The sequence below is a fragment of the Rattus norvegicus genome, chromosome 10, assembly GCF_036323735.1.
Source record: "Rattus norvegicus strain BN/NHsdMcwi chromosome 10, GRCr8, whole genome shotgun sequence".
Classification (NCBI taxonomy): domain Eukaryota; kingdom Metazoa; phylum Chordata; class Mammalia; order Rodentia; family Muridae; genus Rattus; species Rattus norvegicus.
The window spans coordinates 1,622,985-1,636,717 of NC_086028.1; the positions used below are offsets into that span (position 1 = coordinate 1,622,985).

Here is a 13,733-nt window from a genome sequence, read left to right on the forward strand (position 1 = left end):
TTATAAGAGTTGCCTTGGTCATGGTGTCTGTTCACAGCAGTAAAACCATAACTAAGACAGGAGGTTATGATACCCACTTTGATTTATCCCACTATGCCAGCCTCTCTTCCTTAGAAACAATTACTATAAGTTTTCTTTTGGGAATAAGTAATGCAGTACTTCTCAACCTTTCTAATGCCAGGATCCTTTAATATAGTTCTTCATGTGGTGACCCCCAACCAAAATTAGTTTGCTACTGCTATGAATCTTAACGTGAATGATCTGATGTGTGACCCCTGTGGTAGAGAACCGCTAACCTAAGTCCACGTATGCTTTGGTTCTATGTCCATGATCCATTCTATCCTGGGTTCTCTCACTGTTTTAGCACATATTTTACTTTTAGGGCTCTATGGAGTTGGTGAAAGTGTGAAAAGAATTCTATTGTCTAGTTGCATAAAGCTGGGTTGCAACAGACCACGTGCCAGGGTCACCTCCTCCTTTCTGGAGAACTCTTGAGGGGTGGGGAGTGAGGCAGGGCTCAAGAGGAGGGCATCCTACAGGCGCGGGTGGGGCATCAGAGACGCACCTACTCCACAGGCCGGTCTGCTCGTCCACTGTGATCTCCTTCTGGAATGGGAAGGGGGCAAGAATGCACTTAGTGGGGCAGCATGAACTGTGAACTTGCTAAGGGTTGCAGACGCATCTTACTGTGGGCGCAGCCAGAGCTTAACCAGCAACCAAGGAGCTCCTAGGTCCGCAGCCCGGCTGCGCATGCGCTCCGGGCCAGCCAGGTGAGAGCGCGGTGATAGAGGCCTCGCACCTGGGCTTTCGCTTTTCCGGGTTAGGAGCGCGGGCGGATGCACGGTGAGAAGAGAAGCAGGGTGTAAGCCACCTGGTGTCCGCACGACGGTACCTGGATCTTCCAGGACGGGATCCGCGCCCGCCGCGTTCAGGCGGGAGGGTAAGCACGGGGCGGAGCGAAGTATCGCGAGATCTGGTGGTAGCTGCAGCAGCAGCGGCGGCGGCGGCGGCGGCGGCGGCGGCGGCGGCGGCCGGGGAGGTGAGCGGCGAACCGGCGAGAGGCGTCTGTTGGGGCTGAGGCAGGGGAGGGCTGTGGAGGGCAAGGCCGGGCTCTGGGAGAGGGGCGGACGGAAGGTCCGGGTCCTCGGTGGCCCCTCGAGGCTGCTGCTGCGCCGCCGAGTGCGCGCTGTCCCGGGACTCGCGCGGGGCGGGGCGGGGCGGCCGCGGTCTCCGGGCCACCGACTCCGGGTTTCCCTGGTCGGGGTTCCCTGTGTGCGGCAGCGGCCCGATCTTCCCGGGCAGCCTTGGCTTGGTACCAGGCGCTTTGCTTGCGCGCTCCCACGCTGGAACTGCAGTGAGGTGCAGCGCCCTGGCCGAAGCCACTCGACCGGGACATGGTGGGATGGGGACGGCCCAAGTCCGGGATTCAACTACCATCCTCCTCCCCAGCCAGCCCTGCTCGCGGCTTCTCCTGTGGTCCCTGCGGGGCTGCAGAGGGTGTGTCTGCAAGCCCTCCTGAAATTGCAGGCAGCGTCCCATGTTTCTAGGGAGAAAGTTTTCCACCGCTTTTGTTCTGTCCCTGAAAGTTCCCTAGTTCTCAATGTTCAGAAGCCATCCTTTGGCCCTGTGTGTGAGCAGAGGCCGTATGAGAATGAGGAGGGGGTGCGCTGGGCTTGGGGGGTCTCAGGTCGGGAGGATAGCCCAAGGCTTGCCTTAGGCAAAGACACCGAAAAGTTTGATTCTTGTCTGACGCACGAGATCGCACTCTTCAGATGAATAGTTGTGAAGTTCAAAATCAAGGCCTCTTGCTTCTGTGGCAAATGTTTGTCACCCTGACACGAAGTTCATAAATAATATATCTTCATATACATGATCCAAGGCCAGTGGAGTGCTCTCCTTTATATGTGAAGAAGAAATAAAGGGCAAGATACGTGCTATGACGTTAGTACAGCCCAGACGCTGCCCTGCTAGGTAGGACGTAATGCCACGGACCCTGGGGCTAGTGAGTATGTTTGGTTGAGCGCGCGCGCACACACACACACACACACACACACACACACACACACACGTACGTACGTACGTATGGGCACATGTACTTGTGGGACTGTGTGTCTCAAAGTCAGGAACAAAGATTGGGACTTGAGATAAAACCGTGTTACTTGGGGTAATTGTTGCTAATGACAAAAACAGCATAGGCTGACTAACAGCATAGGCTGACTGACAGCATTCAAGATAAATCACAGCCTGTCTCAGGCTAGGCTCAGATAATACAGCCCTCCAGAGATGCTGTATTCCAGGCTACATTGTAACCAATACAAAGTCTGAGTTCTCAACATTTAAGGGAGTACACTGAATCCCTAATGCTTATCGCTGGCAATAAGGAAATAGAAGATTGAAATTGTTGCACTTGGCAGTAAGGGCTCCATGTGCACCTGGTGGATTCAGGTGTAATGTGCTGTGTGAAAGTTCACACAGTTCCCTTTTCCCTCACCACATTGGCCTACGTAATTGGGGCAGGGTGGTGGGTGTTTCCCAGAGTAACTTGCCAAATGGTTCAATATTGAATCCTAAAGCAATGTTAATCTGTAGTAAACAGCTTATGGGTCAGAGTAGCCTTGATCATCACTTCTACTGCCCATGTGTTAGATGGCTCTAGATCCTGGGCCCAAAACACTGCAGGTGCTTTCCGCTGCCATCTAAGAGTCTCTTCGGTAACTAACAATGTGCCCTGGGGACAGTTCTGCCCTCTTGAGAACCACTATGTAAAGCACATGCTCCACTATCTAGCTAATTATAACAGCAGGATCTAATACACTTTTCACTGGCAAGTAAAAATAAAATTCTCTCTGTAAGTCTGATGCATAAAAAGGCTGCCTCTTTGGCTAGCGACTCTTAAATGGATTATCTCCGGCTCTCAAGAGCCAGGGTTGGTTCCTGTTCATCTGCAGCTGTTTCTCTTTGCTGGGAATCCTTGTTGGAAATGTTGGTCACATTGGAACTGCTAAGCAGTATGAGGTAAGAATGGAGCTGGAAGTGTCTGAAGCCTCATGAATGGTGATAGGTAGCTGGGAGTGTCATTGAGTACCAGTCAGTGTGGCCTGAGGCCTTTTCTACTTAGTGATAGTAGTGCATTTGGAAAATACAGATGTGCTCAAAAGTGAAAACTAAAATTACCTATCTAAGCAGTTCTAGAGGTTGGCTCACAAACAAACTTGCCTTCATTGGAAACTTCTCGATGCTAGAAGAAAAAAACAAATCAAGAAAAGTTCATCTCAGTCCATTTGTAGCTACAGCAGTAAATTTCAAATTTTAAATCTGAAAAAGTTTATTTTTGCCTTTTTTCCTTTAAATATAAGTTGTTTCTTGCTATAGAAGGTTTATTCTGTGTTGCTTGTTACTTTAAAAAGGCACTGTGGAAATTAACATCTAAATAAAGACTTGTGAAAATAGGATGCTACATTTAAAGTTGTCTAGCCATAGATACAATGAATCCCTGTGAGTTGAAAATTCATCTAAATTAAAGTAATTCAGTCTTACTTCGTTAAGCAAACACTATCCAGACCCAGGATAAAAAAAAAAAGGCCAATTGTTTTGGTTGTTTTTATTAATCATTATTTTAAAAAACACTCCTGTTCTAGTTAGGATTTCTCTGTCATGGTAAACATCATGACCAAAAGAAGAAGGGAAGAAGAGGGCTTATTTTGCTTACATTTCCAAATCAGTCCATCATTTTAGAAAGCCAGAGTAGGTACTCAGTGCAGGAATCTGGAAGAAGAGCTGGTGCAGAGGCCTTGAAGGAACACTGCTTACTAGCTTGTTCATCCTGCTTGCTTACAAAGACCAGGACCGCCTTCTAGGGGTGGTACTGCTGGGCCTCCCACAGCAGTCACCAGTCAAGAACATGCAGCCCAGGCTTGTATACAGCTAAACTCAGTTGAGGCTCTCTCTTCTCATATTACTTCAGCTTGGGTCAAGTTGACATAGGACCAGCCAGCATAACCTACCTGTTCTTAAATGAATTAAGTATCAATTATGAATTAAGAGTGTGTCTTGATCATGCCATCTCAGGGAAATAGGGACTATACAAACATATTCACACATTGGTTGATTTCTAACAACAAAAACTGAATCCAAAGAATAACTTGCAAAATGAAGCCTCTCACTTTTCTAGGTCCTTCCATCGTGATTTCTTTATACCGAAGATTTAGAAGTCACAGTCACTCTCAGAACTGTGATTTTCTTTAAAATGTTGATCAGAAAGCCTCATGTTGGGCAGTGGCCTCTGCAGCATTAGGTGAATGAGTTATTTTGATCTGCTGCTTCATTTGCTTTTCCATTCTGCAAAATTTATCCTTTTCTTTATACCTTTCTCACATGGGTCGTGCTTAGATTAATCTCAGTGATTCTCAGTTATTACTGCTTTGTAAGAAATGTGTTTGAAAACACTGACTGTAGGAAGCAGGCCCTGTGTATGGAAAGCTGTCTCTTGGTGTCTGAGCCATGTGACACCAGGGTGGGCTCACAGGAAATCCAACTGCACAACTGCTTGAGCACCTTGTCCCCAGGTGGACTTCATTTCTTTGCTTTTGTATTTGGTGATCCCCAGCTAGCAGCTCTTCATAAGGCCCCGGGGCTCATTTGTCATGCAGACAAATGTGAGCTTAGCCTGGGGAAGTGCCAGATGAGGGACTGTGGAGATGGCTCCATAGTTAGTGCTTAGGACACAAGCCTGAGGACTGGAGGGCCAGGAAAATGCTGGGTGGGTGTGATGGTCCACCTATAATTTCAGCCTTGGAACTCAGAGCTGGCACATGCAGAGCAAGCTGACTAGTGAGACAGGCCATGTCAGTGAGCTCTGGGTTTGATTGAGAGAACCTCCTTGATGAATAAGGTGAAAGAGAAACTATGGATGATTCCTGATGATGCATCTACCTGAGGCTTCTGTATGCATCTGTGCGCGCGCGCACGCACACACACACACACACACACACACACACACACACACACACACATGCATGTATACACAATGCGCATCACATATACATGAAAACAGAAGCAGCAGCAGAGTAAAGCATGTATCCCCAGGACAACTGGCCACCCCTAGAGTCTGGGTATGTAAGGGGACATTTTGCATTTTACCAAGCCATAGCTGTGGCTGCTGCTCCAGAGACTTTTAACATCGTCACATGCTTTGCTGGACTGGGAGGGAGATGCTAACTCTTTGTGATGGTTGTACTAAAATTTCCATTCAATATAGAATTTAAGAAAAATATTTACTAATCATTTAATTTGGACTCTGGCTTATAGGCAGTACTCTTTGTGAGAGTATTGTTTCAACATTTAGAATCCTTTTTATATGAACAAAGTATTCTTCTAACTCAAACACTTAAATAATGTGGGCATGTTCAGAAAGCCAAGTTTCTAATTCTCTTGGCTCCCCCCATAGCCTTTGTCTGTTTCCTATAAATACATTCATCATTTCTCTCTATGGATAAAAGCAAATGTCAGTAGGTTGTAATCTTTCTCTTTGTGGAAAGTGCAGTGTACTGTAGCCTACCTTCCCTGGCTTTCCATTAGTTACATGGGCAATTTACATGCTCATGTATATAAAACACTCTTTAAAAGTTCTATTAATATTTTTATATATGTATGAGTGTTTGGTTGCTTGTTTGTCTGTGTGCCACATGCATGCAGTGACCTCAGAGGGCAGAGGTGGGTATTAAAGAGTCTCTGAGACTGGAGTCACAGTTGGTTGTGAGCCACCCTGAGTGTAAAGAATCAAAACTAGTCCTTTGCAGGAGCAGCCAGTGCTCTTAACCTCTGAGACAACGGTGTCTCCAACCCCAGAAAACATTTTTAAATAGCTAGGCATCCTCTGTCCTGGGTCTGCCTAGCCAGCCCCACTAGGAGACAACCACGTTGTCTTCAGTCTTACAGACCATGACATAGTGAAAACTTGGGTGTTTATGATTTTTATACAGACAAGCATGTTCCTGATGTATTCCCACAAGAGGAGCTGCTGGGCCAGTGAGCTGTGTTTTTATTGTCATAAATATTTCCTTTCTCCATGAGTTATATCACTTTGAACTTAGACGAGTATAGTTGTTCCCCAGTTTCTATAGAGGATTCTGTGTAGATGATGAAATCCAGTTTTGCTTGGGTCTTATACAGTGAGATAGTGTTTCCATTTAACCCAAAAACATACTCCACAGGCTGTGAAATCATCTGTAGATTACATGCTGTGCTGGCTAGGTCTATGTCACAAGCTAAAGTCATCTAACAGGAGGGACCCTCAAATGAGGAAATACCTCCAGTAGATCCGGTTGCAGGCAAGCCTGTAGGGCATTGTCTTAATTAGTGACTGATTTGGGAGTGCCCAGCCCCTGTAGGTAGTACCATCCCTGGGCTGGTGGTCCTGGGTACTATGTGAAAGACTGAGCAAGCCATGAGGAGCAAGCAGGTAAGCAGTATTCCTCCCTGGCCTCTGCATCAGCTTCTACCTCCATGTTCCTGTCCTGTTTGAGTTCCTGTCTGACTTTCTAAATTGAACAGTGATGTGGAAGTGTAGCCAAATCAGTTCTTTTCACTCTAATTTGCTTTCCATCATAGTGTTTCATCACAGCAGTGGTAATCCTAACTAAGACACATGCACTGCCCAAATTTATGTGTGCATTGTGTCACTTTTGTTTGGGGACTGTGCATGTAGAGGTCAAAGGACAACCTTGGGCATCAGTCTTCACCTTCCACTTGAGACAATCTCTGTTTTGCTGCTGTGTACCAGGCTACCTCCAGCAAACTTCCCAGGTATCCTCCTGTCTTAGCTTCCCATCTCACTGTAGAAACATGCATGCTAGATGCAAACCTGGGTCCTCATGCTCACACAGCAAGCCTTTACCTTCTGTACCATCTTGCCAGCTCTGCATTTTTCTATGAACCATGTGTCCGTGCCCTTTGCATTTTTCTTTTCTAGTTTCTAGCACTTCATAGGTTACCAAGGTTAGCCCTGTGTCCCTGTAGTCTCAGTCCTCACCTTGTCCGTGGGTATTCATTCACCTTGGTGCGCTGTGGCAAATAGAAGGCTCACATTTTTTCTTTCCTTCTTAAAAAGATTTTTAAAATTTATTTTATATATGTAAGTGGTTTTGCCTGTATGTATGTATGTATGTATGTATGTATGTATGTATGTATGTATGTATTCCATATGCATGCCTGCAGAGGTCAGAAGAGCATATTGGATCCCTTGGAACTGGAGTAATAGATGGTTGTGAACCACCAAATGGGTGTTGGGAACTGAACCTGGTTCCTCTCCAAGAGCAACAAATGCTCTTAATCATTGAACCAACTCTCCAGCCTCATTATTAAAAAAAGAAAAATAATCTGTAAGAAAACAATTTATTTATGTCTATAGATATTTTGCCTAAATGTGTACCACAGCATACAATATCTGCAGAGGGAAGAAGATGGTGTTGCATCCCCTAGGATGAGTTATAAATAGTTGTGAGCCACCATGTGGGTCCTGGGACTTGAAGTCAGATCTTCTGGAAGAGCTCCAGTGCTCTTAAGCACTGAGCCATTGCTCTGGCTCCTCCTCACCGTTCCCTTAAGGTTTCCATGCTTTCTGTCCGCCTGCTATGGAGCCTGAATTTGGAGGAACTACCTGAAAGGCTTTCTCATTCTATGTCTGTTAAGGTGTCTGTGGGATTACATCTACTCGTCAGTCTTTGGTCTATTTTGGATTTCGCCTTGTATTTGGGGTCACACACTCAGCTTCATCTCTGCAAATAACTGCATTTGCTCCAGAGCCTGGCAGGGAACTCAGTGCTGTGCATATTGAGCCATCTTTGTACTTTGTTTCCTACAAGAAAAGTAAAATCACATTAAAGAAATGACTCCAAAGTCTGTTTAGCCTTTTCCAAGCTGGAATTGGTTTATCTATAAAAGGAGCAACATGGAGGACACTGACAGACATCTTGAGGTTGAGGGGGGCTTACACTTACGTCCTCCACCTTCTTACCACTTCGTTTTCCTACTCCCTGACCTTTGTTTTGTTTTGTGGTTTTGTTCTGTTTTTTTTTTTTTGTTCTTTTTTTTTTCGGAGCTGGGGACCGAACCCAGGGCCTTGCGCTTCCTAGGCAAGCGCTCTACCACTGAGCTAAATCCCCAACCCCTTTTGTTTTGTTTTGTTTTGTTTTTGAGACAGGGTTTCTCTGTGTAACATCCCTGGTTGCCCTGGACTTGCTTTGTAGACTAGGCTGGCCTCAAACTCACAGAGATCCACCTGCCTCTGCCTCTCGAGTACTCTGATCAGGGGCTTGCACCACCACACCCAGCTATCCTTGACATGTTTGAAAGTGAACAAGAGAAAACCCACAGGAATATTAGATCTTAGACTGAGAAGGGTCAACTTTTTAAAAAAAAATTTTTATTAGATATATTTCTTCTTACATTTCAAAGGTTATTCCCCTTCCTAGTTTCCTGTCCATAAGCCTCCATTTCCTCCCCTCCCCCTCCCCCATACAGGTATTCCCTCTATACATCTCCCTTATTCTCCCCCTCCCCCACCCCCATATTCCCCTGCACTGGGAGTCCAACCTTGGCAGGACCAAGGGCTTCCCCTTCCCCTGGTGCCCCAACAAGGCTATTCTCTGCTACATATGCAGTTGGAATTCTGGGTCAGTCCATGTATAGCTTTGGGTAGTGGTTTAGTCCCTGGAAGCTCTGGTTTGTTGGCATTGTTGTCATCAACTTTTTTAAAAAATGACTTTGCTGTAGTGGTGATATAGCCCAGGGTCCCTTGTATGCTAGGGAAGCACATACCACTGTGCTTACAGTTTCAGCTTCTCCCTCCTTTTATTGTTCAATTCTGGAATGTACTCTCACTAAGTTTTTCAGAATGACCTTGAATTCATTGTGTAGTTCAGTTAAGCCTTGAGTTTGTAATCCTCCTGCCTTAGCCTCCCAACCAGCTGGTATTATACAGGCTTGCCCTGGTATACTCACTAATCAGTACATTTGAGAATCGATCACAAAGTGTGGTCTGGCATTCAAGGCTTCCTTCTTGCTTTCTAGCCTTGCATTACTTAGTCCTCTCTTGCATACACTGTGTCCATGATGCTGCTAGACATTTCCCAAAGACCTGGGGTTTCTAGGGTGCTATCTAGAATGTTCTGTTGCCAGTCAAGTATGGCATTCAGTAAAAACAGTGTCATATCCAGTAGCTTGTTCAGCTGGTGATTCATACCTCAATTATGTTGGAAACCAGAGAGATATGACCATCCTATGAAGAATGCCTAGCACCCAAGCAAACACCTGATAGAAGCAAACCAGATGCTAAACAAGTGAGGGAAGACTTAACTCCAGTCTTCCTTTTTGTCTTGCAAGTTAGGAGACTCATCTTCTCTCTTACCTGTTACATTCTTAGCACCTTGAAGACAGTTATAGGAACCATAACAAACATTAGGAAGTATGGTGAGAGGCAAATTCTTCTTTGTAAGAAGCCATAAGAACAAAGCATGAATGTTTGTTCACATGTATGTTCAAGAGACACCAAGGAGTTCCTGGCTGGGTCATATAATGTGACCTTTGACTCTTGTGTCCTTAGTTGTGTGCTGTTGGTAGACAAAAGAAAATGGTTCCAGAAGTGTGATGACTCACTGAGGATGTCCTGATTGGAGCAGGAGCTCTTTACCCAGCCCCTAGACTGCTGCAAAGTTCCCATCATCTGTGGATTCCTGATTTAGAAGCTTTCCCTTCTGTCAGGGTTTTGTTTTTGTGGTGGTCCCTTTTTGATGACTTCAGTGCTCTGTTTGTAATCAATCACCTGCCGGCATGTGGTAGATGGTCAAGAAAAAGTAGTTTGTACTTTTTTTTTTCAGGTTCATAATAAAGGTGCTAAGAAAGAGAATGTAAGAGAGGAAAATACATATTTTTACTGAGGTAAGTCTTTTTATAATTTTAAAAATTTTCTTTGAAAACATTTTAAATTCTTCATAACCTCCCTTTCTCATAATGAGTGGTTGTCTTAAGAGTGTTCATGCTGTGGAAACTAGGGGTTGTTTGGTGTGCAAGGGACCTGCATTTTAAATTTGTGCCATCTCAAGGCGAGAGAGAAACAAAGACAAACACAGAGAGGGAGAGAGTGCACATATTAATATCAGATCACAACTTTTGGGAGTTGATTCTTTCCGTTCATCATGAGATCTAGATTGAAGTTGGGTCTTTAGGCTTCTGGGTTAAGTTCTTCCCCAGCTGAGCCATCTTGTCTACCCTAACAGCTCTTTAAAATACATAGCTCACAGTTCAGCCCAGGTGGACTTGACAGCAGCAGTAGGTTCTGAATGAAGGAGGCTTTTCTGTGCCTCCTCTGATACCCCCCTGGTGTCCTACTGAGAATAATAGAATAACCCCCCTATTTTCTCTTTCAATTGGATCTCCTGTTTTACCGGTCTTGAAAGCAGTTCTGAGTTACCTATGGGAGTGAGGGGTAAATGGATGTCAATGCAAAATCAGTAGCATTGGTGAGGCACTGCAAGCTGACTACAGGGCCCACTTACACAATGGATGTGGAGACACCCATCTCTCCCCATTGCAGGTAGTTTAGGTAGTTAAACTGGCCTGCTCAGGGGTTGCTGGATGGAAAGTTGGGCAGAGGTGGGAAGTTGAGCCTGAGTATTCAGGGTTGCTGACTTTCCAGATGAAGCTGCTTTGCAGTGAGGGAGAGAAGACTGATTGTGTTGGGGGAAATCACCACACCAACTGTTGTGTGGTAACAATAGCTGGTCCCCAGAGTCAGTCCGATTCATTTTCTTCCGTTCTTCTTAGCTTAAGGTAGAGCTTTTAATAGGGGGAGGGGAGAGCAGTAGCCTGGGCCACAAGTTATTTTCTAGGTCCTATATCCCTCAGCTCTGTGTTCCATCCTCCTCCCTGAAAACTGTACTTCCCTGCCAGCCCTGGAAGCTGTGCCTTTTGTGGCATGATGGAAATTCATCTGAAGCTAGACAGAAGAAGACTACAGCAGCAGAGCCTAGCTGCTGACTGGACAGTTCACCTGAGAATACGGTGCAAACTGGCCTTTCATCTATAGCATAGATAGACACAGCTTCACCCACAATCTTTCCTTGTCCTCAGAGAGATGGTGGGGAAGGCTAAGTGTGTATGTTAAACCCAGTAAGTTCAATCAATTCTAATGTGACAATTTCTTTTCAGTCTGAGCTTGTTCTAGCAGCCTTCAGTCAAATGAGAATTGCTGTCAGAGGGAAAGGACACCCTCCCACACCTCCCTCCCTGAGTGCTTGAAGCCATCCCACTTCCTTTTTCTTTTACCTTAAAAACTGACTGCTGACACTTGGGAATTATAATCAGATTGCATCAGTCTTAGGGAAAGGTTACCAATTACTGTTCTGCACAATATGCACTTCAAATGTCTCGGTGCAGTGCTTTTAACTGCCTGTTAGGTGAATGAAGGCTTTGTGTCATGCCCTGATTTAATACAATTGAGAGGCTTTATTGATGGCTTTTTGTCTTCAGTACCATGGCGGGGGGCTGGATAGAGGAGGGAGATCATTCAGTATAAATGATCCTCATGGGGTCTGTCAGTGGTTGTCCCATGAAGATAGGTCCAGGAAGAAGCATGGTTGGTGTCAGCGATGGGAACTGAGGACAAGCTCTGCATGGGGTATAGCACTGAGTAGGAAGATGTTCTGTGGTGGGCCATTCTTTAGCACTGTGCCCTGTTTCTCATACCTTGTTCTGTTCATTCAGCACAGATAGAAGGACACAGTGAGTTGTGATACTTATCCTTGGGCATGTAGCCAGTAGGTTTTCAAAAGCATGGTTGAGCTCCTCTCTTCTGTCTGCATGTGTATGCGCACAGAAGGTTAGGAATGGTTAGAGTGTTTGTGGTAGAGAGCCTGCAGTCTTGAACAGAATGATGGTTAAGCGTTTCTATCCTCCCAGTGCTGTTTTCTCTTGATCCCCTGCATCCTCAACCATTGCCTGTGGAAGTCTCTCAGCCTGCCAGGAGGTCTGGCTATGTTCGGTACAACATAGACTTGTTTAATTTAGCAATGCTCTGAAGTGGAAGGCCCCTAGTGGCCAAATACCAATAGGCCTTCTGCAAGGTGTTGCTGTAGTCAGAGGAGAGAATGCTGCTTGCCTCATTCTACCAGTCCGAGGCTGCAGATGTTCTCCTCCTGAGGCAGAAGGTCAGACGTGTTGAAGTCGCTGCGATCAGCAGGAAGTGAGCTGCACACTCGGAACACTTCTCCTTGTGCAGCTTTGAGTCGGTTCCATCCTGTACCTGCTGGTTAACTACAGATTGTATACACCTTTGTTTTTGCTTCTGTTTACCTTGGATTTGATTTTATGGCTGGTTACTATAGGCATTTATTGGTAGGAAAATAAATCCTTTCCTCATTTGAACAGGTTGTGTGTTCTGAAGATAGATATTCTGTTGTAGGCTGTTTCAAGCAGATCCCTCAGCAGAGGGACTACGATATTCCTCTATGCCATTAATTCTTAAAATAATAGTTTTTCTTATATTTAACTCAATAATACAATGTTCATAAAACTAGTCTTTAACATATTCATAAAGTTCTAAACCAGTCACTACTGTCTTAAGTCCAGAATACTGTGATCACTCCATGAAGAAATGCCCTCTCCCCAAAACTCCGGCCCCCATCGTCCTGTTCCTGGCAGCACTAATCTTTGTCTTCAGGAATTTAGCTAGTCTGGATATGTCATATAAATGTAGTTATTCAGGATATGGCCCTTTTTGTTAGGGTTTCTGTTGCTGTATAAAATACTGTGAACATAAACAACTTGAAGGAAAGCATTTATCTCAGCTTACAACTCTTATGTCACACACCGTTACTCAGTGAGTTCAGGACAGGAACTCAGGCAGGGCAGGAACCTGGAGGAGGCAGGAGCTGATGGAGAGGCCATGAAGGGGTGCTGCTTACTGGCTTGTTACTTAGCCTGCTGCTTTACAGAACCCAGGACAACCTGCCCAGCAGGCAGCACTGCCTACAGCAAGCTGAGCCCTCCTACAGCAATCATTAATCAAGAAAACACACCATAGGCTTCTACAGGCCAATCTGGTGGGGGCATTTTCTCAATGAAGTTTCCCCTTTTCACGTGACTCTGGCTTATGTCAAGTTGTCACAAAACTATCTAGTACAACATGTTATTGAGGTTCATTTACATTGTAGCCTCATTTTTACTCCAGTGTAACATTCTGTTGTGTGGATATACATTATTTTATCATTGGGTGAACATTTAGGTGATTTCTACTTCTTAGCTGTTAAAAATAATGCTTTTGTGAATTTCTGTTTTATTTTGTTTTGGTGGTGGCTTTTTATTTGTGTGTTTGGGTGGGGTCTGGAGGCGCACAGATGCTCAGATGCTAAAGCTAGGTGGGGACAAGAACTTGTCATTATTTCCAGTGACTGACGTTTTTGTCCTTGTTGCTGAGTGTGCTGTACACAGGGCATCTGCTGTCCATGATAGCCTTGGTTAAGCTGTGTGCATAGGGTACTCCACTGACACTTTGTTCTTTGACCAGTTGTAAGTTTCTGTAACCACCATCCACTGCCCAAAGAAATGTTGACGAATCCTGACAGATGCACTAATGTATGGGGAAAAAAACCTGAAATTAGGGAGAAGTTTGATGCTGTGTCCATTTAGCAGATTAACAGTAGTAGGTTCAATGAAGTGCTTAGCCACAAATGGAACCT

General features: G+C 45.2%; 1 protein-coding gene across 5 annotated transcripts in view; it reads left to right on the plus strand.

Annotated features, from left to right (window-relative positions):
• Positions 1 to 902: 902 nt before the first annotated feature.
• Positions 903 to 13,733, plus strand: part of Mrtfb (myocardin related transcription factor B) — a 165,772-nt gene continuing 152,941 nt past the window's right edge. For 4 of the 5 annotated variants that reach the window (XM_039087009.2, XM_063268241.1, XM_063268242.1 and 1 more), the window contains exons 1-2: positions 903 to 1,039; positions 9,876 to 9,936. The gene's annotated coding sequence lies outside the window, so the exon portion shown is untranslated. The remainder of the gene's footprint in view (positions 1,040 to 9,875; positions 9,937 to 13,733) is intronic. The other variant, NM_001427624.1, reaches the window with a different exon arrangement.